General features: G+C 35.5%; 1 non-coding gene across 1 annotated transcript; it reads right to left on the bottom strand.

Moving 5' to 3' along the window:
* Nucleotides 1–3517: 3517 nt before the first annotated feature.
* LOC141662927 (small nucleolar RNA R71) lies at nucleotides 3518–3624 on the bottom strand. Its single transcript, XR_012551027.1, has one exon. It is a non-coding gene; the product is annotated as a small nucleolar RNA R71 (small nucleolar RNA).
* Between the last annotated feature and the right edge of the window lie 23394 nt (nucleotides 3625–27018).

Raw genomic sequence — 27018 nt, 5'->3', positions numbered from 1 at the left:
TCTCCTTCAGCCACGCACACACTTGTGTCGTCAGAAGATGATGAGTTTCTTGCAAGTTCTGGGGAGTCAGCTCCAGTAAATACTCCAGCTCAAATTCTTGGAAAGGAGGCACTATTTAAAAGTTTTGTTGAACAAGATGCTCCTGTTCCATCGGAAGAAACTCACAGAGGGGTTGAATGGACCAAGAAGTGGAATGAATCTGATTTCATTCCAAGCTCAAAAGTTCTGTCGGATCATATTGCTAAAGCTGATGAGTTGATGACAAATTCTGACTTTAAAGCTCAACTTAAAGTCACAACTCTCAGTACTAAAAGCCTGCAAGGTCACACTCAATTACTCATGCTAAGGTTGATAAACTACAGGAAAATGCTGATAAGCTGGACCTGATGATCAAGCTAGACAAAAATAGGTTTATCAGACCTATTCATGAAAAGGTAGAGGCTATTGAAAAAGTTCAAGAAAATCAACAGGCCCAACTGACTGAGGTCCTGCAGTATCAAGACTCTCAACAAGCTCAACTGAATGAAATCCAATCTTCAGTAGAACTTCTTTTATCTCTACTCCTACCAGATGATGCCAAAAGGGGGAGAAGGTAGTGAAGTCCAAATGCTCAACTAGTCAAGTACTGAAGAAGAAAGTTGATAAAGGAGATGACCAGGGCAACCCTAGCAAGGGTCAAGGTCAAGGGAAAAACAACAAAGTTCTTTCACATAAATTAATTTCTGATTCTAGAAAATCTTCTACACAGAAGGAGACAAGTTCTGAAGCTGTAAATGCTCAAACTCTGAAAGCAAGTTCTGATGATCAAAGTCTGATATCAAGTTCTGATATTCTCATTCAAGGAGGAAGTCAAGACTCTCAGAAGTTTTTGCATACTATGAAGCTCAAGGGAAGGGAGACTACAGTCTATTATAAAGATCCCAAGATTCTGACACTTGATGAAGAAATTGCTAGAAGATTATTTCTCAAGCATAATCCTGGAATGGATTTAGAGACTCTCAAGGAGGAAGAAGCTAGATTTGCAGCTGAGAAGACAAATCTTAAGTCTAAAGCTTTTAATGTAAAGAAACCTCCTAGGCCTAAGGTAAAAGGCATTGTGATCAAGGAAAGGTCAAATTCTGAGGCTTCAAAGCCCAAGACAAGATCACAAGTTGAAATTGATCCCAAGGATAAAGGGAAAGGAAAGATTGATGAACCATCAAAGACACAGGATATGAAGATTCCTCAAATCTTGATGAAACCAGTGTATAAAATGGTTCAAGTTTTAGAGGATAAAACTGCTGAAGATGAAACTATTGAAACTCTGAAAAGTAGGAAGATAACAGAAGAATCTAAGACAACCTATGATATAGCTCAAGTTGTTCAGAGTGAAGAATAGCAAGCTACAGAAGAAACATCAAATCCTGATCAAGTCATCAAGACATCTGATAAGTGACATTTTATACCACTTCGAACGTCTTATAATAGCTTCAATTGGTGTCTTGAAATCAAGTATTTTGTGTATTTGATGCGTTTTTCTAGTGTTTGTGCATTTCAGGGTATTAATTATATTTCGGAAGAGATTTCATCAATAATAAGCCTTGGCATATGTTTAGCATTGCAAGTGGGAATATAGGAGCAGATTGCAGCGAAGAAATGGGAGAAAAACAGACCAGTTTCCAGAAGGGGGCTGAGCGACCGCTCAGGAAGCTGAGCGCCCGCTCAGGAATGCTGAGTGGCCGCGCAAGGTCGGAAAATCAGATTAATTATTTTAGACTCCTATTTCTGTTTGGCTTCCAACTTTTGAGTTATCTGGGCTTTATGGGACTCCTATATAAGTAGATTTCAGAGACGTTTCACAAAGGTTGGATCGTAGTATTAATCGAAGAGCAAGGAGATAAGGAAGAAGTCCATTTTAGCACACGACAACGAAGAGGAAGTATATTTTCTTGTGATTCTTTATTTCGTTGTAACGTTGGATGCTAGTTTTCTTTACTTTAAACCTAATTACTCTTGTGACGTACTCTAGTTTAATATAAGTAATTTTAGTTATTATTCTTGTGTGTTATTATCATGTTTTCATATGAACCCATGATGACGATGAGTGCTATCATGGGCTAATCGTGATCATGGGGTCGTAACGGATTTACTATGGAATTCTTTAGTTAGTTGTTTGATACCTTAGTGTCTGATGATTGTATGATATCTAGTATTAGTTGTGCGTATTCGTCTTATGTGCGTCGTGAACATATAAGATAGGGTGTTAATCTCTTGTGAAGCGACGGTGGATCTTGAGATTTAGAACTTGCCATGCTAGCATAGGTTCATGTAAGGGTATGCATGATTAGTGGGTAACTCTAACCGTTTTATTCGCCCTGTGTAATCAATAAACAATAACTTGTGCTTAAATCATTATGTTGTCAATTTCTGTAGATATATAGGGACTCAATATAATTGATGCCTATTCAACTTCTATCTTAATTGTGGATGTTTGATAGAATGGTATTAGTACAACGAAAGTTGGCTTTTATCAGTTTCATGTTATTCAATTAATATCATCACTGTTGCATGCTAAGGATAATAATAATGGCTATTGAAGGAAGTAGTAATGAAGTTGTGATCTCATAAGTGTTTTAATATTGTTAGTTCAAGTGTTAATTAAATGTTTAATTCTAGTAGTTAATTGTAGTTAATAATTAGTTAATCAAATCTGAGTGTTATTGTCTTAACATTGAGAAGTAATCATACATTGGTGAGTGAGTTTAATTGAACAATAATTAGCCTGAGTCTCTGTGGGAACGAACTAGAAAGTATTCTATATTACTTGCGAACGCGTATACTTGCGTGTGTTATTAACGCGTGTTTTCGCCCTAACAAGTTTTTGGCGCCGCTGCCGGGGACTCGGCGTATATGTTTAGTTTATTTACTTACCATCATTGGTCAATAGGACTCGGTGATTAAGACGTGTTACTTATTGTTTCCGGTTGTGTTTCAGGTACTTTAACGAGCGTTTATGCAAACTCGTTCTCGTACTCGCAAGAGGACTTTAGATACAGCTGAGGAGACAGACGAAGTTCTTGATATTCCGGAGAAGATAGATTTTGAAGATTCGGATTCAGGAAGTGAGCAGAAAGAACCATTAATCATGGGTGATCGTATTGTTCCGGCAGATCCAGCTCTTATGGACTTTTCTCGGCCCAAAATTGATGACATTCAGTCAAGTATTCTCCATCCGGCTATTCAGGCTAAAACCTTTGAAATCAAGTCGGGCACTATTCAGATGGTGCAGAATTCTGTTTCTTTCGGAGGTGCTGCGACTAAAGACCCCAACATGCACATAAGGAATTTTGTCGAGATCTGCAATACTTTCAAATGTAATGGTGTGACTGATGAGGCTATCAAGCTGAGGCTTTTCCCATTCTCTCTGAGGGATAAAGCTAAGGACTGGTTACATTCTGAACCAGCTGGGTCTATCACTACTTGGCAAGATCTTGCGTAAAAGTTTCTGGTGAAGTTTTATCCAATGGCGAAGACTACTGCTATGAGGAGTGCTCTTACTCAGTTTGCGCAGAAACCTACAGAATCTATGTTCGAAGCTTGGGAGCGCTACAAGGAGATGTTGAGAAAGTGTCCACATCATGGAATGCCTGATTGGATGGTGATCACTGGTTTCTATAATGGTTTGGGGGCCCAATCTCGGCCAATGCTTGATGCAGCAGCTGGAGGCGCCTTGTGGGCCAAAATCTATACTGAGGCTTATAATCTTATTTAGACTATGGCTGAAAATGAGCATGAAAACCCAACTCAAAGGATGATGCTTGGGAAGGTAGTATGTATTTTGGAAATTGATACAGCTACAGCTATTGCAGCGCAGCTCCAAGCGCTGTCTATGAAGGTCGATTCTCTAGCCACCTATGGAGTCAATCAGATAGCTATGGTCTGTGAGATTTGTGCAGGTTCTTATGCTACGGATCAGTGATCTCTTGTTAATGAATCTATTCAGTATATGAACAATTATCAGCGATAGCAGCAACCTGTGCCAGCTACTTATCATCCTAACAACAAAAATCATCCAAATTTCAGCTGGAGTAATAAGCAGAACGCTATTCAGCAACCATTCAGCAAGGCGTAAGTAAACAGTTCAATCCACCTGGATTCCAGCAACCACAGCATTATGCTCAATGGCAATCATATCCTCAACAAGGAGGCGCAGCTCCACCCTCTAGTGCTGATTTTGAGGAACTTAAGCTGTTGTGCAAAAGTTAGGCGGTTTCTATCAAGACCTTGGAAAATCAAATCGGTCAAATAGCCAATATAGTGCTCAATCGTCAACCTGGCACACTTCCCAGTGACACTGAAGTGCCAGGCAGGAAGGAAGCTAAAGAGCAAGTCAAGGCTATTGCCTTAAGGTCTGGAAAAGTTGCTGAGGCTGAAAGAGCAAAAGAAGGAGAAGCTGAAGTTGGTGATGAAGAAGCTAAGCAAAAGGAGAAAGTGGTGGAACCAAGGAAGACTACTATTGAACACACTCTGCCTGAGGGTAATACAGGGGAGAAACAGCTCTATCCTCCACCACATTTCCCTAAGAGATTGTAACAATAAAAGCTGGATAAGCAGTTCGGTAAGTTTCTGGAGGTGTTCAAGAAACTTCACATCAATATACCTTTCGCTGAGGCTCTGGAGAAAATGCCTAGTTATGCGATATTTATGAAGAGTATTCTTTCAAGGAAGGTGAAACTGGATGACCTTGAGACCGTTGCTCTAACGGAAGAATGCAGTGCTGTAACAAAAGTTACCTCCAAAGGTTAAAGATCCAGGTAGCTTCACCATTCCTTGCACCATTGGCAAGTTGTCTTTTGACAAGTGCCTCTATGATTTGGGAGAAAGCATCAATCTGATGCCGTTGTCGATCTTTAAAAAGTTGAATTTGCCTGATCCAAAACCCACCTACATGTCTCTATAATTGGCTGATCGTTCTATTACATACCCATTAGGCATAGTGGAGGATATGCTAGTAAAGGTGGATAAGCTCTTCTTTCCTGCAGACTTTGTTATTCTGGATTTCGAGGAAGATAAGAAGATTCCCATAATCTTGGGGAGACCTTTCTTGGCTACAGGCCATACCTTGATAGATGTGCAAAAAGGTGAACTTACTATACGGGTGCAGGATCAGGATGTGACATTCAATGTATTCAAAGCAATGAAATTCCCTACAGAAGATGAGGAGTGCCTAAAAGTGGATTTGATTGATTCTGCGGTTACTTCAGAACTTGATCATATGCTAATGTCTGATGTATTAGAGAAGGCCTTAGTGGGGGATTTTGACAGTGATGATGAGGATGACAATGAGCAACTACAATATCCTAATGCTTCTCCCTGGAGGCGAAAGCTAGACATGCCGTTTGAATCTCTTGGTACTTCTGACCTCAAAAATGCTGAAGGAAATCTCAAACCATCTATTGAGGAAGCACCTACCTTGGAGCTTAAGCCATTTCCTGAACACTTGAGGTATGCTTTTTTAGGTGATGCATCTACTTTACCTGTTATTATTGCATCCGACCTTTCAGGTAGTGAGGAGGACAAGCTCTTAAAGATCTTGAGAGAATTCAAATCGTCTATCGGATGGACTATTGCAGACATCAAAGGGATCAGCCCTTCATACTGCATGCATAAGATTCTGCTAGAGGAGGGTAGTAAGCCGACTGTTGAGCAACAGGGCAGACATAATCCTATCATGAAAGAAGTGGTGAAGAAACAAATTCTGAAGTGGCTGGATGCAGGAATCATTTATCCTATTTCTGACAGTTCTTGGGTGAGCCCCATGCAATGTGTACCTAAGAAAGGAGGTATCACCGTGGTAGCAAATGAGAAGAACGAGCTCATCCCCACTCGAACAGTCACAGGATGGAGAGTATGCATGGACTATAAAAAGTTGAACAAGGCCACGAGGAAGGATCACTTCCCTCTTCTGTTTATTGATCAGATGTTTGATAGGTTGGCCGGTCATGAGTATTATTGTCTTCTGGATGGTTATTCGGGGTATAATCAGATTTGTATTGCACCAGAGGATCAAGAAAAGACTACGTTCACTTGTCCATTTGGTACATTTGCTTTTCGCAGAGTTTCGTTTGGATTATGTGGCGCACCGGCCACTTTTCAGAGATGTATGATGGCTATATTCTCTGATATGATTGGAAATAATGTTGAGGTGTTCATGGACGACTTCTTCGTCTTTGGACATTCGTATGATGAATGTTTGAATAATCTTCGTGCAGTACTCAAAAGGTGTGTGGAAACTAATTTGGTGCTCAATTGGGAAAAATGTCACTTTATGGTACGTGAAGGCATTATTCTTGGGCATAAGGTCTCTAGCAAGGGTCTTGAGGTGGACAAAGCCAAGGTAGGAGTCATTGAAAATCTTCCACCACCTATTTCTGTGAAAGGAATCAGTAGTTTTCTTGGTCATGCGGGTTTTTATCGGCGTTTCATCAAGGACTTTTCAAAGATATCTAAGTCGTTGTGCAACTTGCTTGAGAAGGATGTGCCTTTCAAATTTGATGATGAATGCTTGACGGAATTCGAGACTCTCAAGAAGAGTTTGATAACTGCACCTATTATTACAGCTCCTGATTGGACAGAGCCTTTTGAGATGATGTATGATGCAAGCGATTATGCGGTGGGCGCAGTTCTTGGGCAGCGCAAGAATAATCTCTTTCATGTGGTCTACTATGCTAGTGAAACCTTAAATGGGGCCCAAATGAACTACACCACTACTGAGAAGGAGCTCTTGGTTATAGTCTTTGGGTTCGAAAAATTTCGATCTTATTTGCTTGGGACAAAGGTGACAGTGTTCACTGATCATGCGGCCATTCGCTATTTGGTTTCCAAGAAGGATTCGAAGCCCAGACTTATTCGTTGGGTGCTCTTGCTACAGGAATTTGAGTTAGAGATCAAGGATCGAAAAGGTACTGAGAATCAAGTAGCTAACCATCTCTCTAGATTGGAGAATCCCGAGTCTACTTCACATGATAAGACATTGATCAACGAATCTTTTCCGGATGAGCAGTTGTTCGCAGTTCAGGAGGAAGAGCCATGGTTCACCGATATTGTGAATTATCTTGTCAGCAATATAATGCCTCCTAATTTGACCACAGCTTAAAAGAAGAAGTTTCTGCATGAGGTGAAGTGGTATATGTGGGATGAACCGTATTTGTTTAGACAGGGAGCTGACCAGATCATTAGGAGATGCATCCCATTCTGTGAGACGGAGGGGATATTACGAGACTCCCACTCCACAGTTTATGGTGGACACTATGGTGGTGAGAAGACGGCAACTCGTATTCTGCAAGCAGATTTTTTCTGGCCTACCTTGTTTAAGGATGCTCAACAGTTCGTTTTAAGGTGTGATCGTTGCCAAAGAGTGGGAAATCTTATGAGAAAGGATGAGATGCCGTTAAATGTGATGCTTGAAGTCGAGGTCTTTGATGTTTGGGGAATCGATTTCATGGGGCCTTTTGTCTCATCCTACAATAATCAGTACATCGTTTTGGCAGTCAATTATGTCTGAAAATGGGTAGAAGTCAAAGCTCTATTGACGAATGATGCAAAGGCAGTGTTGAATTTTCTTCATAAGTAGATTTTCACAAGGTTTGGAACGCCACGAGTAATCATAAGTGATGAAGGGTCGCATTTCTGCAATCGTAAGTTTACTTCTATGATACAGCGCTACAATGTGAATCATCGAGTTGCTATTGCCTATCATCCGCAAACAAATGGTCAAGCGGAAGTGTCTAACAGAGAGATCAAGCGCATTTTAGAGAAGGTTGTTTGTCCGTCAAGGAAGGATTGGTCTTTGAAGCTCGATGAAGCTGTTTGGGCTTACAGAACAGCATATAAGACTCCACTTGGGATGTCCCCGTTTCAACTTGTATATGGTAAGGGATGTCATTTACCTGCGGAGCTTGAGCACAAGGCCTATTGGGCTTTGAAGAACTTGAAACTGGATCTAGATGCAGCTGGAAAGAAGCGAATGCTTCACCTTAATGAACTTGATGAATTTCGACTCCAAGCGTACGAGAACAACAAAATATACAAGGAAAAAGTGAAAAGGTGGCACGATAGGAAGCTACATCCTAAGTTATTCGTGTCGGGGCAGCAAGTTCTTTTATTCAACTCTCGTCTCCAACTTTTTCCTGGGAAGTTGAAATCAAGGTGGTCTGGACCTTTTACTGTCAAAACTGTGTTTCCACATGGAGCGGTGGAGATTTTTGAGAATGATCCGGACCAAGCATTCAAGGTTAATGGTCAGTGTTTGAAGCACTACTATGGGGACACGGCAAACCGGGAAGTGGTTAGTGCCGTTTTATTGTCAACTTGAGTAAGGTACGCAACGTCAAGCTACTGACGAAAAAGAAGCGCTTCTTGGGAGGCAACCCATGATTTGTTGTTACAGGAACCCTTAGAAGTTAGTAACCTATCCAAAACCATAAAAAAATCAGAAAAACAGGGTAAGGGAAAAAAATTTCCAGAAGACCCCTGAGCGCCCACTCAGCTCTGCTGAGCGCCCACTCAGCTCTGCTGAGCGCCCACTCAGCTTTACTGAGCGACCGCTCAGGGGCCGACTAGGAGAAATTTTTTTTAAGTCCAATAAAAATCCAAAAAAAATCTGAAAAATAAAAAAACAAATCACAGCCCATTAACCACGACCTATTTCCCCATTATCCCATGTTTTTAACCCTCAAACCCACTCCTAATCAAATTTTACCCTAATCCCTACCCTATATATACATACACCTATTCCATATACTCCCCATACACTTTCAATTGAATGAGGAGTACTATCTGGACCTTGGTGAGTTCATCTACCAAGAAATTCTAAAGTTTTTGAGGGGAGCTAAGCACATGAACATCCCTTATGCATCCATGGTTACAAAGCTTTGCCGAGCAGTGGGAGTTCAGTGGCCGTCTCATGAGCAGTTGCAGTTGCCGGCCGCTCCTATTGACTCCGGGATTCTGCATGCGATGTAGGAGTGGACCGGTGGTGAGCCCGAGGAGCATGGTCTGGGTTATCGTCTTCCAGGAGGGCGTCCAGCACGAGGTGCTACTATGGCGAGGCCAAGGCGAGATGAGGCTAGTTCTTCTAGAGCTCAGAAGGGTGCTGGGATGGCTAATGCCTAGTATATGAGGTTGTCGAGGAGGATGGACGCTATGTACGAGACATAGAGCAGGTTTGCTCAGGAGCTCACCCTTGCACTTGGGACTACTTTTTGAGGCCTTGGAGCTGACATCCAGTGGCCATTTTTTGGTGAGAACTCTGCATATCCGCCTCCTGATACACCACCCTCTGAGGGTGATGATGATGATGATCTCTCCGAGTAGGTATACCCTGTGTTCCTTTCTACTACCTTCACTAGGTCAGTGAAGATTTTAAGTTTGGGGGTGGTAGTTAAGGAATATTTTTTGTGTGTGTCATGTAGTTGCATATTCATGATAGTTAGTTCATATAGTAGCATATTTTTTTGTCATATAGTTTTTTTTTATTTATAGCTTTATTTATCATGAAATATAGCTCATGCATATACCATGATCCCTTTTGCGCTGATTTACCAATTGATTTATGATATTGATGTGAGTGTAGTGATAGTGTTAAAGTGATGTTAAGTCGTGTAGGTTGATATGCATACTAGAAACACTTGTAATTTCACTAAGTCTTAGAGAATGCCTAAGGACTAGATTGTTGTTATGGTTCGATGGTTTTTGAGGATAATCTATTGATTATGCTTAGAATTTTATAATAGGTTCTTTGTGATAAAAGGCATAAAAAGAAAAGTTAGAGTAAAAAATGGAATTCATTGCTAATTGTGGCTAGGCGTCAAATGGCTAGTAGCCGGCTCGTATTATTATGCGAGTAGTCTAGGGTTGGGCAAGATGGAGCGAAACGCACTTGCTCAGAAATTTTGAAAAAACAGAGAAAAAAAATAGAAAAGAAAAAAAAGAAAGAAAAGAAGAAAAAAAAGTTAATGCATAATTGATCACGAGTGGGCTCTTTGGTATTCGAGTTATTAAGTTCTTAGGGGACTTTGTGCTTAGTGACCTAAGGCTTTTATAGTCTGGGATCCGCTAACCTAACACTCGATACATGGATGCCATTTCATAAGTCTTTTGTGGACCTCACTCATTGCACGGTCAAATAAGCATTTGTTGTTATAAATAAAAAGCATGATTCCGTAATAAGCTCCAGAATCTTGAAGTGTTATAAGTCACTTTGTGCCTATAATTTTTATTCTTTGTATAATCATGCGATTGCCTTGAGGATAGTTGAGTTATGATTATTGATCTAGTTTCGAAGCATATCTGTTAAGCATCTGCACACACCACGTTTCTGGCTGTATGTTAGTTTGCATGATTTGATTAATCTTTATTCGCCTAATTGCATTTGTTAAGATGTCGTAAGTTGGTTGGTTTGGTCATAGTAAGGGGGATCGCTTCATTTCATATAGATTGCATTCATGCATTTTTTGTTTTGTTTTTGAGTCTGTGACGCTTGAGGACAAACATCGATTTAAATTTGGGGGTGTGATAAGTGGCATTTTATATCACTTAGAACGTCTTATAATAGCTTGAATTGGGTTCTTGAAATCAAGTATTTTGTGTATTTGATAATTTTTCTAGTGTTTGTGCATTTCAGGGTATTAATTACATTTCGGAAGAGATTTCATCAATAATAAGTCTTGGCATGTGTTTAGCATTGCAAGTGGGAAGATAGGAGCAGATTGGAGCGAAAAAATGGGAGAAAAACATATCGGTTTCCAGAAGGGGGCTGAGTGCCCGCTCAGCTCTGCTGAGCGACCGCTCAGGAAGCTGAGCGCCCGCTCAGGAATGCTGAGCGGCCGCGCAGGGTCGGAAAATCAGATTAATTATTTTAGACTCCTATTCCTGTTTGGCTTCCAACTTCTGAGTTATTTGGGCTTTATGGGACTCCTATATAAGTAGATTTCAGAGACATTTTACAAAGGTTGGATCGTAGTATTAATCGAAGAGCAATGAGATAAGGAAGAAGACCATTTTAGCACACCACAACAAAGAGGAAGCATATTTTCTTGTGATTCTTTATTTCATTGTAACGTTGGATGCTAGTTTTCTTTACTTTGAACCTAATTACTCTTGTGACGTACTCTGGTTTAATATAAGTAGTTTTAGTTATTATTCTTGTGTGTTATTATCATGTTTTCATATGAGCCCATGATGACGATGAGTGCTATCATGGGCTAATCGTGATCATGGGGTCGTGACGGATTTACTATGGAATTCTTTAGTTAGTTGTTTGATACCTTAGTGTGTGATGATTGTATGATATCTAGTATTGATTGTGCGTATTCGTCTTATGTGTGTCGCGAACATATAAGATAGGGTGTTAATCTCTTATGAAGCGATGGTGGATCTTGAGATTTAGAACTTGCCATGCTAGCATAGGTTCATGTAAGAGTATGCATGATTAGTGGGTAACTCTAACCGTTTTATTCGCCCTGTGTAATTAATAAAGAATAACTTGTGCTTAAATCATTATGTTGTCAATTTCTGTAGACATATAGGGACTCAACATAATTGATGCATATTCAACTTCTATCTTAATTGTGGATGTTTGGTAGAATGGTATTAGTACAACGAAAGTTGGCTTTTATCAGTTTCGTGTTATTCGATTAATATCATCATTGTTGCATGCTAAGGATAATAACAATGGCTATTGAAGGAAGTAGTAATGAAGTTGTGATCTCATGAGTGTTTTAATATTGTTAGTTCAAGTGTTAATTAAGTGTTTAATTCTAGTATTTAATTGTAGTTAACAATTAGTTAATCAAATCTGAGTGTTATTGTCTTAACATTGAGAAGTAATCATACATTGGTGAGTGAGTTTAATTGAACAATAATTAGTCTGAGTCTCTGTGGGAACGAACTAGAAAGTATTCTATATTACTTGCGAACGCGTATACTTGCGTGTGTTATTAGCGCGTGTTTTCGCCCTAACAACATCAACCTCTAACAAAGCTCAAGTTGATTTGAACAAATTGAAAGTTACTGATAAGAGAAAACTCCTATGGAATAATGTTAATCCATCTAATCATAAGAAAAGTCAACTGTTATCTGATTTCATGACTATTGGATTGAAAGCCAGAGAAGCAAGAGACAGAGCTGGATTAGGTTATGAAGAAGCCAAGATCAAGACAGGAGTTGAAGTACTTACTAGAGATCCATTTTTATTAACTGACAAACCTCTTGAAGAAGTTACACAGAAACACCTTGATAAGGTTATATCTGTTCAGTGGTACTGAATGCTCATGATAAAAGTAATGTCAAAGAAAAGCTGATTCTGTTTCTCGAAGATGGAAGAACATATAGAATGTCAGAATCGGAAGTGCTGAACAAATCTCTGAAAGAACTTCAATTCTTTCATTATCTTTTGGAGATAAAGTCTGAGATTACTAGGAGATGGTCAAATTTCATCATGAAGACCATAAGGGATAAAGCAAGAATTTATGGATCAAGAGTTACAGAATTCATTCCAAATATAGTTGAAGATGATGGAAGTGAAATTCCTATGAAGAAGAATTCTGTTAAACTTGAGGTTATTCTGAAAGAGAAATGTCTGTGCTATAATGAAGACTCATCTCATCCAAGAGTAATCAGACTTAGTGATGGATTAGAAAGAAATTACATCTCAGCACTTAGGACTGCAATCTACCAGATTGGAAGTCAAGATGAAGAAATGAAGCAAGTCAAAGCTACATTAGCTCAAGTCTTGAGGAATGCAGAAGAAAAGCTGATATCAAACTTTGTCAAGAATCACTTTGGATTCAGATTGACTTAGTAAAATTGGTAAAAGCTACAAAGACTATAAGTTGTAGTTAGTTGTCTAAATATACTCTCATTACATTTGCACTTAAATGTTTTTGACATCATCAAATCTATTAACTTGTATATTTTTCATAATTTACAAGTTGGGGGAGATTGTTAGATATATTTGAGATGTCATGTCTAATCTGTTGTGTATAGTTTCAGAACTTAATATCAGGACTTACTGGAAATCAGAACTTACTGAAGTCAGAGCTTATTCCATATCAATTATTTTAGGAGATAATATCTGATTGATATATTTTAGGAGACAAAATTATATTCCATATCAATTAGAAGATATCTTGTAACTGTGTACTATATAAACACAGCTTAGGGTTTATACTATAAGTGTTATCATTCACGAGGAAGATTATACATTGTAACCTAGCAGCTCTTAGTGATATTGTTCATCACTGAGAGAGAACAACTGTTCTGTTGTAACAGAGTTTATTAAATTGAATATACTTGATTACTGTTACATACTTGTGTTCTAAAATCAATTTGATTGTATAAACACTATATTCAACCCCCTTCTATAGTGTTGTGTGACCTAACAAGTGGTATCGGAGCCTCTCTGTTGATTTACAAACAGTGAGATCCAGTTTACAATCATGTCTGAAGAAACACAAACTCCACCTAAGCCCACCAAAACTCAAGATACTCAAAACAATCAAACCCACAGTCGATATGAAACCATTAGGGTTCCCATATTGAGAGCATCTGAGTATCCTATATGGAAGGTAAAGATGGCTATATTTCTGGAAGCCACAGATCCAGAATACCTTGATAGAATCAATCATATAAGGCAAGTCAACAATCATCCTGATCTCAAATTTAGAAGAATCAGGAGTGACAATGAAACTAAGTTCAAGAATTCTATAATAAGGTTGTTTTGTGAAGAAAATGGGATCATGCATGAGTTTTCAGTAGCAAGGACTCCACAACAAAATGGAGTGGTGGAAAGAAATAACATATTACTTTTTGAAGCTGCAAGGAAAATGCTAGAAGAATCAAAGTTACCAACTTACTTTTGGGCAGAAGCTGTAAATACTGCATGCTTCACTCGGAATATTTCTTTGGTCAATCAAGCAAAATGCATGACTCCTTATCAATTATTCAAGAACAGGAAGCCAACACTAAACTTTCTTCATGTCTTTGGTTACAAATGCTATATTCTAATGAATCAAACTGAGCAGCATGGAAAGTTTGATGCCAAAGCAGATGAAGGTATTTTTTTTGGGTATGCAGTTGGAAAAGCATACAGAGTCTACAATCTCAGAACCAATATTGTTACGAAATCTGTACATGTTGTGTTTGATGATAAGAAGATTTAAGGACTGTAAGATGCAGGTTTTCATGAAAGCCTCAAATTTGACAATGTTGAGGTGAACTGTGATGATAGTGATGATGAAAGTGATCAAGAAATAATCTCTAAGGAAAATGCAGAAAAGTCAGCAACAAATGAAGTACATAATTCCACATCCGTCGAGAGATAAGGTGCATCATCTGTGGAGAGTCAATCTGCATCATCCGTCAAGAGGCAAAGATCAATATCCGTTGAGCCATCAATAAGAGTTGAAAGTCAATACGGATCACATACAGAAAGAACCCCAATTTCAAGCCAAAGATCCACAAACTCAGGGGGAGTTTTTTATAATCAAAACTTAGTCACACATCAAGACAACTTTGAGGCCTCTTCACCTAGAGCTAATCTACCATAACAAAGGAAATGGACTAGAGATCATCCATTTGAACTAATCATTGGTGATGCATCTTCAAGAGTGCAAACAATAAAAGCAACTCAAGAAGAATGTCTATACAGCAGCTTCGTGTCTCAGGAAGAGCCAAAGAAGGTAGAAGAAGCTTTGTTTGATCCTGATTGGGTTTTAGCTATGCAAGAAGAGCTAAACCAATTTGAAAGGAATAATAAATGGAAGCTAGTACCCAAACCTAAAGGACAGAATCCTATAGACACTAAATGGGTATTCAGAAACAAGATGGATTGTAACGCCCCCAAATCTTGGGTCAGAGGATTTGGTCGTCACTATAAAATCTCAATCCAAATTAACCTGTTTAATCAATAAATAAATGGCAACTACTGAAATATATCATCTGTGACCCCAAACTATACCCCAGATATTTTAAGGTTACAGTTCTAGATACAAGAATTCTAAATTCCAAAAATAAATTTTTTACTTTATTTTTCTTTTAAAACTCTTTTCAATAATTCCAAACCTTAAAACTTAACCCACTAGTATAACTTCAAAAAGAAGTACACTAGGCCCAACTATAAAATACACAACTATAATATAATATAATATAAATAACTTTACATAACAGAACTTATACTAGTCCGCAAACCCTGGACCAACCACCTTCCAAAAGCTTCTTTTTTGCTTCCTTGAATTACGCAGCTAAATAGTGCAAGCTAATCCTCACTGGAGGTTAAATTTGAAAACAAGCAAGTATGAGTGAAAAATTCTAAGCAAGATCATTGTAATATTAATATGGTCATTTTGATATAAAATCGACATCTGCGCTAAAGCCGAACATTTGAAATCATAATTGCTGAAACTGGAAAATTTAATTAAAGAATCTGATAATTGTTTCTCACTGTATTCAAAACCCTTTTTGATATTTTCGAGCGAAATGTTTCAGCAATACTTTGGATCTTGAGGAGAATAAAACTCGTAAAATAGTATTTACGGAAATATCGTAAACAACAATAACATGAAACAATGATTATAGAATGAATCATAAACTTTATTCAAAACCGAACTCTTGATATTAATACTCATGTTGTTTTTATATCAAATTAGATATCAATATGAACTTTGATGCTCACAATATCCCATATTGAAGTCAACATTAATCATCTATACTAATACCACCTTTGATATTTAACAACAATCTAAATATTCACATAGTTGATAAATAGTTGATAAATCATTTATTCTATGAATATCAAAAATGATATGATAATTTAGATTGGGATCATTCTCCGACGGACGTACTATCACATGTTGATCAGCCCGTGTGATAGAACAAGGTCATGATTCGTAGAAACATGTCCCCAAAAACACGAGTACTCAAATATAAGGCAATATATATGCCTGTGGCAAAAATTGTGTCATAATATTTTATATGACATTTAGAAATAGCCCTCCGCTGGACCGTCCGTCCCGGTCACTTACGCAATTTAATCCAATCTTAAAACCTTTTATTGAAAAGGGGTCATAATAATCGACACTCGGAATAATTTTATTCCCCCATTCATATGGGCAGGAATACTCGCAACCAAATCACTTTTCTAAAAATCCAAAACATATGTAAATCCAGTAATTTGATAAGTAAAACCACTTAGCTATTCTGAACATAGAATAGCAGAAGAGTACTTGCATAAACAGAATCATTTAATTCAGCGATATGTAAAACATTTATCTATTCCGAACAGAGAATAGGGAAAGCAATACTTGCATTCGAAGATTTAAAATAAATATCACTTGAACAATAAGTAATGATAGGGATACTTGCCTTTGGTTTTTAGCAATTAGTCACACTCATTGAAATGCAATTATCTCAATCTGTCATCTCAAGGCCTCACCGTCCTTTACTTCACTAAATCTCTGATCTGTTGCTCATGCAGTGCTGCAACCCAATATTCCATACTTATTCAACTCTAGTCTTCATCCATTCCATTTGGTCCTGATCGTCTTGAAAGACTCGTATCTTAAATTAAAAAATAACATTGTAATCGTCTAAACGATAATTACACGATGAACTGCGCGCCAAAATCCTATCGTCTACCCATACGATAGCCCACAAATAACTATAACAATCAAACATAAGAATTCTGACTCACATACGCACTTAATTCACATAGCACGTAAACACATAATCCACGTATCACATAATTCATATCAAAAGGTTCGACTCGGTACGTTTAAAACTGAAATCGGGTCAAAAATATGATTTTTCGATCAACAGCCGACTCAGAATAACTTGCAAAACAAGAGACCTTTCGAAATAAAAGAATTTGGGTCTCGAAAGTATTTTTATTGAAAGCGTAATATCTTTCTGAGTCTATACGCGTTTGTTTCGTATTAAACGGACGAACGATTTATTTTTTATGAATAAAATAAGAATAAATTAGAATAAATCAATTAACAATAATATTAATTGATTTTTAAATACTCAAATATTTTTTTTTAAAAAAAACTCAAAATAATTTTTAAATCATTATTTAGAAAAAATCAGAATTTAAAATGATTTTTCCATAATTTTTGGAATTAAAATAAAATTAATAGAAATTATCTAAATAAACTAATTAATTATCAATATAATTAATCAATTTAAATGAATAAAATTTTCGGATTTTTGAAAATAATAATAGAAAATAATTTATGGAATTAAAATAATTAAGTAAATAATTTTTAGCATTAAAAAAACAATAAGTAAATGATTTTTGGAGAATAAAAATAAATGATTTTTAAAACATAAAATTGATTTTTGAATTATTTTAAAAACTAAAAAGCTGGAAACAGGATTTAAATTAGGGGTTAGGGTTTGGGTGAATCGAACCCGGGTTGGAATTAAAACCAACCGGGTCGGGTTAGGGGAAAGTCGGGTCTCGCCAAGAACTAGCCGGACGAATTGCAGAAATCGGTGACCATTGGCAATTCCGGCCAGTCTCCGACGTATGCTAAAACGCACAGAATGGTCCCGTTTTCGACGCCCAATAATTCTAAATCGATCCTACTACTTGTCTATCAACTCAGCAGCCATAACCAATCTCAAGATCGATTTCTCCGGCGAGTTCTAACAAAATCCGGCCACAATCCGGTGACCATCGTCGATATAGAAAACGACAACCAATATCAAAGTACAACACACAGAATTAAAGCTTATTTCATCTACAATCCTTTCACCACATCACAATCATCAGACGAATCAAGATTAAGCCATAAAATAGAATTAAAATAAGCAAAAACAAAAACTATATTCGACTAAACCCAACTCAAACAAATCAGATAATTACATGAATCGATCAAGGGAATCATTCTAAAGGTATTTATGATCTTAAAAACAATCAAAACTTCACAGAAATCAAAAGTCGATTTCAAGCTTCAAGAACAAAAATTCGATCTTTACCAATACTTAATCTCAGTTGTTGAAACCGGTATTAATCTGTAGATATCGAACTGAGCTTTGATTTGGTTATTAAAACATCGAAAACAGATCCCTACAGCTTCTAAAATCATTAATCAAAGGTTCCAGCAGAAATTTCACCCCCACAATTATGTTCTTGGCTTTCTTATTTTCTGAATTTTTTTTTGATAAAAATAATAAAATAATAAAATCCGCTGCTATTTATACTTTTACAGAAATTAATACTCTAAAATAAATTAAGGGTGTTTTTATCACCTAATTATAATAATTAAGCCCCAAAATCAAAATTACGGGGAATAATTTTAAAAATGATAAAATACAAAATTTATATCGAAATTCCCCAAAAATTGTGAATAATTCAAAAATACGGAAATCCCGGGTATTTGAAATATGTTTGATTTTATAAAAATAAAAACACGAATTCTGTGGGCTTTGACGTCTCGGTGGGGTCCCGGTTCGTTAGTTTTTGAAAAAAGAAACGATACATAAATTAACAGAAAACCCCGAAAACACATAAAATACATTCAGCACACATAAAATGAGGTAAAACGAGTAACTCGATAAAGACGCAAATAAACACGCGTCCAGCTTGCAGATCGATTCATATAAATACATCTTAAACACGTAACAAGTATCTCATTGGATCATATTGGATTCGAAAATAGATTACTTAGCCGCTAAGTAACTAGAAAAATGATACAATTTAATACCAGAATTGGATAATTATCAAACCGAGCTTCTTATAAAACACTTTACACAAAAATAATGTATTAATATCCTGTCTTTCGGTAATACGGGCTTTGTTGATTTACCGAAATGATTATCGTATCAAAATTTTTACACCGGGACTCGTACGGGTTAAATCGTAATCCGGATCGAAAAAGTTAAAATACGGAAAATGTTCAGAATATCCAAATTAGGTTAGGAACGAGTTTTCTGAAGAGTTTCGGGTTGTAAAAATGTAAAAACGTTTGAGGTTGGACGATTCCCGATTTTATAAAATAGTTTTGTAATTATTCAGAAAATAATTAATAAATCCATAAATTATTATAAATTCATATAACAGTCCAAAAATTACCGGAAAAATATCACAATTATCTATATTTTATTCTGGACTTATTAAAAATCAAAAATACTTACACTTTATCACATATACACACCCAAATATAAATATCAATCATCAGTTAATTCACCAAAATTCCCATAATAATCACATTATAATTATTTATTGATAAAAAAATAATTGCACAATATTTTCCGGATATTTCAAAACAATTTCAATTTACCGATATCAATAAGATCGACATTCAAATAACTTTTGAAAATAATACATTTAAGTAAATATTTTTAGAAATTGACAAGGATCGATATAACACTTAACAATTAGCACATTACCATTTAATAACACAAACTCGTCAAACAGGAATAAAATATCCACAATTTTTTCCTTTTAAATCAGAAAATCACATGAACATATTCAAATAATAATAATAATAATTCTGATAAATACGGAATATCATAGTATACCCCCCTTATAAGGATTCCGTCCTCGGAATCAGCAGAAGAGAGAACTAGGGATCTTCTGGCCAACTTTCCAATCTTGCATACTTAACTTTTCTCAAAATTTCATATAACACTGAAATTGCTTATACCACACAATTATCATGGGAGCTTCACTCCGCACCATTGTTCCTTCCACATCCTTTGACCAATTCTCAATAGAATTACTTTTACTGATTGTGAGAGAGAAGAATAGAGGAATGATAAAGAGAAAGAAAAAGAAAGAGAGAGATAAATAGAGAGAGAAGTAAAGAAACAGATTGACTTCGGTATACTCCACTGATATTATAATCACATCGCAGTCCATGGTTGCTCTTGGTGATCACATCATATAACCTTACTTTGACTTGACCAGGATAACTCGACTTAACTTGATTGGCTTACCTTCGCATATTTCAGATAATAAAATCATGGAATTCTAAAAAGAAATGAATCTCATATCATAACAGGACCAAAATCTGAATTTGTGAAAAAGTATTGTTGAAATAAAAGAATAACTGAGAGATCAACATGATCAAACGAACTTGGTATTGCGTGTCCAAATTAAGACACTACTAAAGGTTTTTAACCTTCTTGTAGTCACAACACACACAAGTGATGGCGTCCCATCCAACTCCTATCACACAGACATGTATACCTTGCGTCCCCTATAAATAGGGTTGTTCATCTCAGTCAGAATGAAAGAATATCAAAGGAATCCAAAAATCAAATGAATAAAACTAAAAAGATTTCAAAGTTGATATTTTTGAAGGAAATGAAATCCATAGAATAAAATTCTGACACCAAATGAGCAAGCGGTGTCACATCACCAATAAACTATCCCCCATATAAGAAAAATGGATGTTAAATTATCATAACTTGGCAGAGCTATCAAAACCTGAAAAATAGGTTTCATGACATCCTCTGGCACATTTAGAACACATATATGATTGAAAATGAGTGTTAGGGAATATATCCTCTAACAGATACCTCTTTTGAGAGAGGTCAAAAGAAGTTATGGAAATAGAAGGTATTGCCAAGGTCTTAATACTTATCTTCCATTTGAACTCAAATAAAATATACATAATTATATACTAAATTAATATTATTTATAATTTGATATTAATAATCTATATGTCTTAATAGACATATTTAATATTTTTGTTGACTATTCACCCAATTCTAGACACTTCTTCACGTTCTAAGGGTATCGATAATCTTCATCATCGTCGAATCGTAGTCTCGGAAGATTCCATAACAGAAGTTTGCAGCTTCCTGGAGTTCCATCCAGCTCAGCACAATCATCTCGAATGAATGCGTCTATCTTAACTTACTCGTTGGTACTATATCCAATAGTCCAACATGAACTCGATAAGAGCTCAAACATCCTCACATAGCTATACACACTCCTATACACTCTCGTTTCTAGTTTACTATAATCTCGGCTCTGATACCAACCTTTAACGCCCCCGAATTCGGGGTCAGAGGATTTGGTCGTCACTATAAAACCTCAATCCAAATTAACCTATTTAATCAATAAATAAATGCCAACAACTGAAATATATCATCTGTGACCCCAAACTATACCCAAGATCTTTTAAGGTTACAGTTCTAGAAACAAGAATTCCAAATTCCACAAATAAATTTTTCACTTTATTTTTCTTTTAAAACTCTTTTCAATAATTCCAAACCTTAAAACTTAACCCGCTAGTATAACTTCGAAAAGAAGTATACTAGGCCCAACTATAAAATACACAACTAGAATATAATATAATATAAACAACTTTACATAACAGAACTTAAACTAGTCTGCAAACCCTGGACCAACCATCTTCCAAAAGCTTCTTCTTTGCTTCCTCGAATTACGCAACTAAACAGCGCAATCTAATTCTCACTGGAGGTTAAATTTGAAAACAGGCAAGTATGAACGAAAATGCTCAGCAAGATCATTGTAATATTTATATGGTCGTTTTGATATAAAACCGACATCTGTGCTAGAGTAGAACATTTGAAATCATAATTGCTGAAACTGGAAAATTTAATTAAACAATCGGATAATTGTTTCTCACTGTATTCAAAACCCTTTTTGATATATTCGAGCGAAATGCTTCAGCAATACTTTGGATCTTGACGAGAATAAAACTCGTAAAACAATGTTTACAGAAATATCGTAAACAAGAATAACATGAAACAATGATTACGGAATGAATCATAAATTTTATTCAAAACCGAACTCTTGATATTAATACTGATGTTGTTGTCATATCAAATTAGATATCAGTATGAACTTTGATGCTCATAATATCCCATATTGAAGTCAACATTAATCATCTATACTAATACCACCTTTGATATTTAACAACAACCTATATATCCACATCAAGCAGAAACTGAATCAAAACGGCATTTTACCTTTTATCCAGAACAGAAACAGTTGATAAATCATTTATTCTATGAATATAAAAAATGATATGATAATTTAGATTGGGATCATTCTCCGACGGACGTACTATCACATGGTGATCAGCCCGTGTGATAGCACAAGGTCATGATTCATAGAAACATGTCCCCAAAAACACGAGTACTTAAATAAAAGGCAATATATCTGCCTCTGGCAAAAATTGTGTCATAATATTTCATATGACACTTAGAAATAGCCTTCCGTTGGACCGTCCGTCCGGGTCACTTACTGTAACGCCCCCAAATCCGGGGTCAGAGGATTTGGTCGTCACTATGAAACCTCAATCCAAATCAACCCGTTTAATCAATAAATAAATGCCAGCGGAAGATATTTATTATTTATGACCCCAAACTACACCCAAGATCTTTTAAGGTTACAGTTCTAGAAATAAGAATTCCACATTCCATAAATAATTTTCACTTCCTTTTAAAACTCTTTTCAACAAATTCCAATTCAATACTAACCTGTTAGTATAACTTCGAAAAGAAATATACTAGGCCTAACTATACAATAACATAATTATAATATAATATAATATAAACAACTTTACACAATAAAACTTACACTAGTTCACAAACCCTGGACCAACCACCTTCCAAAAGCTTCTTCTTTATTTTCTCGAATTACGCGGCTAAACAGCGTAAGCTAATTCTCACTGGAGGTTAAATTTTAAAACAGGCAAGTATGAGCGAAAGAAATGCTCAGCTAGATCATTATAGCGAATATAGGGTCGTTTTGATATAAAACCGACATCTGCATTATAGCAGAACATTTAAAATCATAATTGCTGAAACATAATATTTAATAAAGAATCGAATAATTATTTCTCACTGTATTCAAAACTCTTTTTGATATATTTGAGTGAAATATTTCAGCAATACTTTGAATCTTGACGAGATTAAAACTCGTAAAACTGTGTTTACGGAAATATCTTAACAACAATAACATAAAACAATGATTATGGAGTGGATCATTAACTTTATTCAAAACTGAACTCTTGAGATTAATACTCATGTTGTTGTCATAACAAATTAGATATCAATATGAACTTTGATGCTCACAACCTACCCGCGCTAAAATAGGGAAGTCAACATCAATCATCTGCATTAATACCACCTTTGATATTTAACAACAACTTAAATATCAACATCAATCAGCAACCGAATTAAAACTGTATTCCACTTTTATTCAAAACCAAAACAGTAATCAGCACTCGAATTAAAACTGTATTCCACCTTTATTCAAAACCAAAACAGTTAATAAATCATATCTTCCATGAATATCAAAAAAGATATGATAATTTAGATTGGAATCCTCGAACGACGGTGTGTTGTCGCCGGTGATCAGCCGCGGAGCAACACCGGTATGCCGAAGCATATTCAACTAAACAAATGGGGCACCCAAGGCACATATCAGCCTAAAGGTATTATATCCTGTATAATACCTAAATCTCCACTGGATCGCCGCCACGGCCTCTTACGCAACCATCCAATCTTAAAATATTTTATTGAAAGGGGTCATAATACTCGACACCCTTATAAACTTTTATTCGCCCATTTACTTGGGCATAAAAACCAAAACGACGTCATCTTGCTCAAAATCCAAAACATTTATAAATCCATTCATTTGATAAGTAAAATTACTTAGCTATTCTGAACATAGAATAACAGAAGAGTATTTGTATAAACAGAATCATTTATTTCAGCGATATGTAAAACATTTATCTATTTAGAACTGAGAATAGGGAAAATAATACTTGCATAAGAAGATTTAAAATAAATATCACTTGAACAATAAGTGATGATAGGGATACTTGCCTTTGGGTTTTAGCAGTTAGTTACACTCGCAAAGGCGCATCTATTCAGACATTCTGTCTCAAAGCATCTCCGTCTTTCTTTTCAATACTTTACTGATATGCTGCTCCTGCGATTGCTAAAAGCCAGATATCCAATACCATTCCATCTCATTCTTTATCCAACGTCTTGTCCTGATCCACTCGAATGATCCACATCTATAATTAAAAGATATAATTTTAATTATCTAATCAATAATCACTCGACAAACTGGGCGTCAAAACCCTATCGTCTACCCATATGATAGCCCGCACATAATTATAACAGTCAAACACAAGACTCTTGACCCACGAACGCACATAATTCACATAGCACGTAAACACATAACTCACGTATCACATAATTCATATCATATATAACTCGGTTCGTCAAAAGGTTCGACGCGGTATGTTTAAAACTGAAATCGAGTCAAAATACAACTTTTTGATCAATATGCGACGTAGAATCAATTTGAAAATCAAGCGACCTTTCGAAACAAAAGAATTTGGGTCTCGAAAGTATTTTTATTGAAAGCGGAATATTTTTCTAAGTCTGTACACGTTCGTTTCGTATAAAACGGACGAACGGTTTATTTTTTACGAATAAAATATGAATAATTAGGAATAAATCAATTAATAATAATATTAATTGATTTTTTTAATACCAAAATATAATTTTTAAAAGCTTAAAAATAATTTTTAAGAATTATTTGAATTAATTATAAATAATTGTATTTTATTTAACTATTTATAAATAAAATTATTTGATTAAATGAATTAATCAACTAATTAAATCTATAAATAATTAATTAAAATAAATTATAAATAACTAAAACAAATATGGATTTTTGAAAATAATAAAAGAAATAATTTTTGGACTTTAAAACAATTATAAAAATGATTTTTAGAATTTAAAGTAATAAATAAATGATTTTTGGAAATAAAATAAATGATTTTTGGAAAATAAAATGAATTTTGAATTATTGTTAAAAGAAAATCTGTACAAACAGATTTCTGAAATTGCAGTTGAGGAAAATAGATTGAACCCGGGTCAGGGGTGGGTCGACATCCGGGTCGTCTCAGATCGATGAAGAACACGAAGATCAGCCGGAAAATTCTGCAGAATCCGGCGACCTGCAAATTTTACGGCCGGCTTTTGGCGAGAAAAACACCCCTTGGAGACTCCGTTTTGCTTCGTTTTATATCCTAATCAATTCCTGACACTTCCAGCAACAACACTACTGTTGTAACCACAACAACCACCTGCAACTTCGTCCTTTCCGACGAAATTCAGACAAAAGCCGGCGAACAGCCGACGAACTTCGATTTTGCTCAATTCGTGATAAAAATCCATGATTCTGATACCAAAACAACCCTAATTCTACCCCCAAACTCTTTATGATCTTAAAACAATCACTACATCATCACAGAATCCAGAAATTTGAAATCAAAAAAACCCAAAAACAAGAACTTTGAATTTAATCAAAACTAGACCAAAATCAACAAGTTTATATACTAAATTAATCCTCATCATCTCAGGAACAACAATCAATCATCGCAAACATCAAAGAATCCCTTAATCTTAAAAACCGAATTTAAACAACAAAAAAAATGAAAAAAATGAAATACCAGAATAATCGACCTTTGTTAATGATGTTTGTACCAATGGAAAGAGCATCAACAGGGCTTTAATTTGAGTATTTGAACATCAAAAACGGATTACTATAGCCTCCAGAATCATCAATCAAAGTTCGAGTAGAAATTTTCACCCCCAATTGTGTTCTTGAATAATCCTATTTTTCTGATTTTTTTTTAAATAAAATAAATAAAGAAATCAGTTTCCACCATTTATATTTATAGAAAAATAGACCCCTAAAATTAATTAAGGGTGTTTTTATTCCCTATTTAAAATAATTAGGCCCCAAAATAATAATTAAGGGGAATAATTTTAAAAACGATAAAATATAAAGTTCGTATCAAAATTCCCCAAAATTTCGAATAATTCAAAAATACGAAAATACGAGGTATTTGAAATACGATTGATTTTATAAAAATAAAAACACGAATTTTGTGGGCTTTGACGTCCAGGTCCGTTTATTTTTGAAAAACAGAAACGATTCCTAAATTAACAGAAAATCCCGAAAACACATAAATTATATTCAACACACATAAAACGAGTAACGCAAATAAGCACGCATCCAAATTGCGGATCGATTCATATAAATGCATCTTAAACATGTAACAAGTATCCTATTGGATCATATCGGATCCGAAAATAGGTTACTTAGCCGCTAAGTAACTATAAAATGATACAATTTAATACCATATTAGGATAATTATCAAAACCGAACTTCTTATAAAACACCCTATGAGAAAATAATGTAAAAATATCCCGTCTCTCGAGAATACGGGTTTTATTGATCTACTAAAATATTTATCGTATAAAAAATTTTGCGTTGGGACGCGTACAGGTCAAACCGTAATCCGGATTGAAAAAGTTAAAACACCGAAAATGTCCGAAATTACCAGATTAGGTTAGTAAGGAGTTTTCGGAAGAGTTTCAGGTTATAAAAACACAAAAGCAGTTAAAGTTGGACCATTCTCGGCTTTATAAAATTAGTTTTATAATTACACAGAAAATAATTATTAAATCTATAAATCATTATAAATTCATATAATAGCCCAAAAATTAGTATACTCAAAGAATATCACATATAAACATCCAAAACATCAACTCCAATCACCATATAATTCACTAAAAATCACATAAAATCACATAAACAATTCCAAATAAAAATAATAATACTATTTGAAAATATGGAATATTACACTCACACAATTTGATCCAATCTTAAAACCTTTTATTGAAAAGGGGTTATAATAATCGACACCCTGTATAATTTTATTCCCCCATTCACTTGGGCAGGAATACTCGCAACCAAACCACTTTTCTCAAAATCCAGAACATTTGTAAATCCAGTAATTTGATAAGTAAAATCACTTGGCTATTCTGAACATAGAATAACAGAAGAGTACTTGCATAAACAGAATCATTTAATTCAGCGATATGTAAAACATTTATCTATTCCGAACAGAGAATAGGGAAATCAATACTTGCATACGAAGATTTAAAATAAATATCACTTGAAAA

Source organism: Apium graveolens, chromosome 5 (assembly GCF_009905375.1).
Source record: "Apium graveolens cultivar Ventura chromosome 5, ASM990537v1, whole genome shotgun sequence".
NCBI lineage: Eukaryota > Viridiplantae > Streptophyta > Magnoliopsida > Apiales > Apiaceae > Apium > Apium graveolens.
This window is presented reverse-complemented; position numbering and strand designations above follow the sequence as displayed.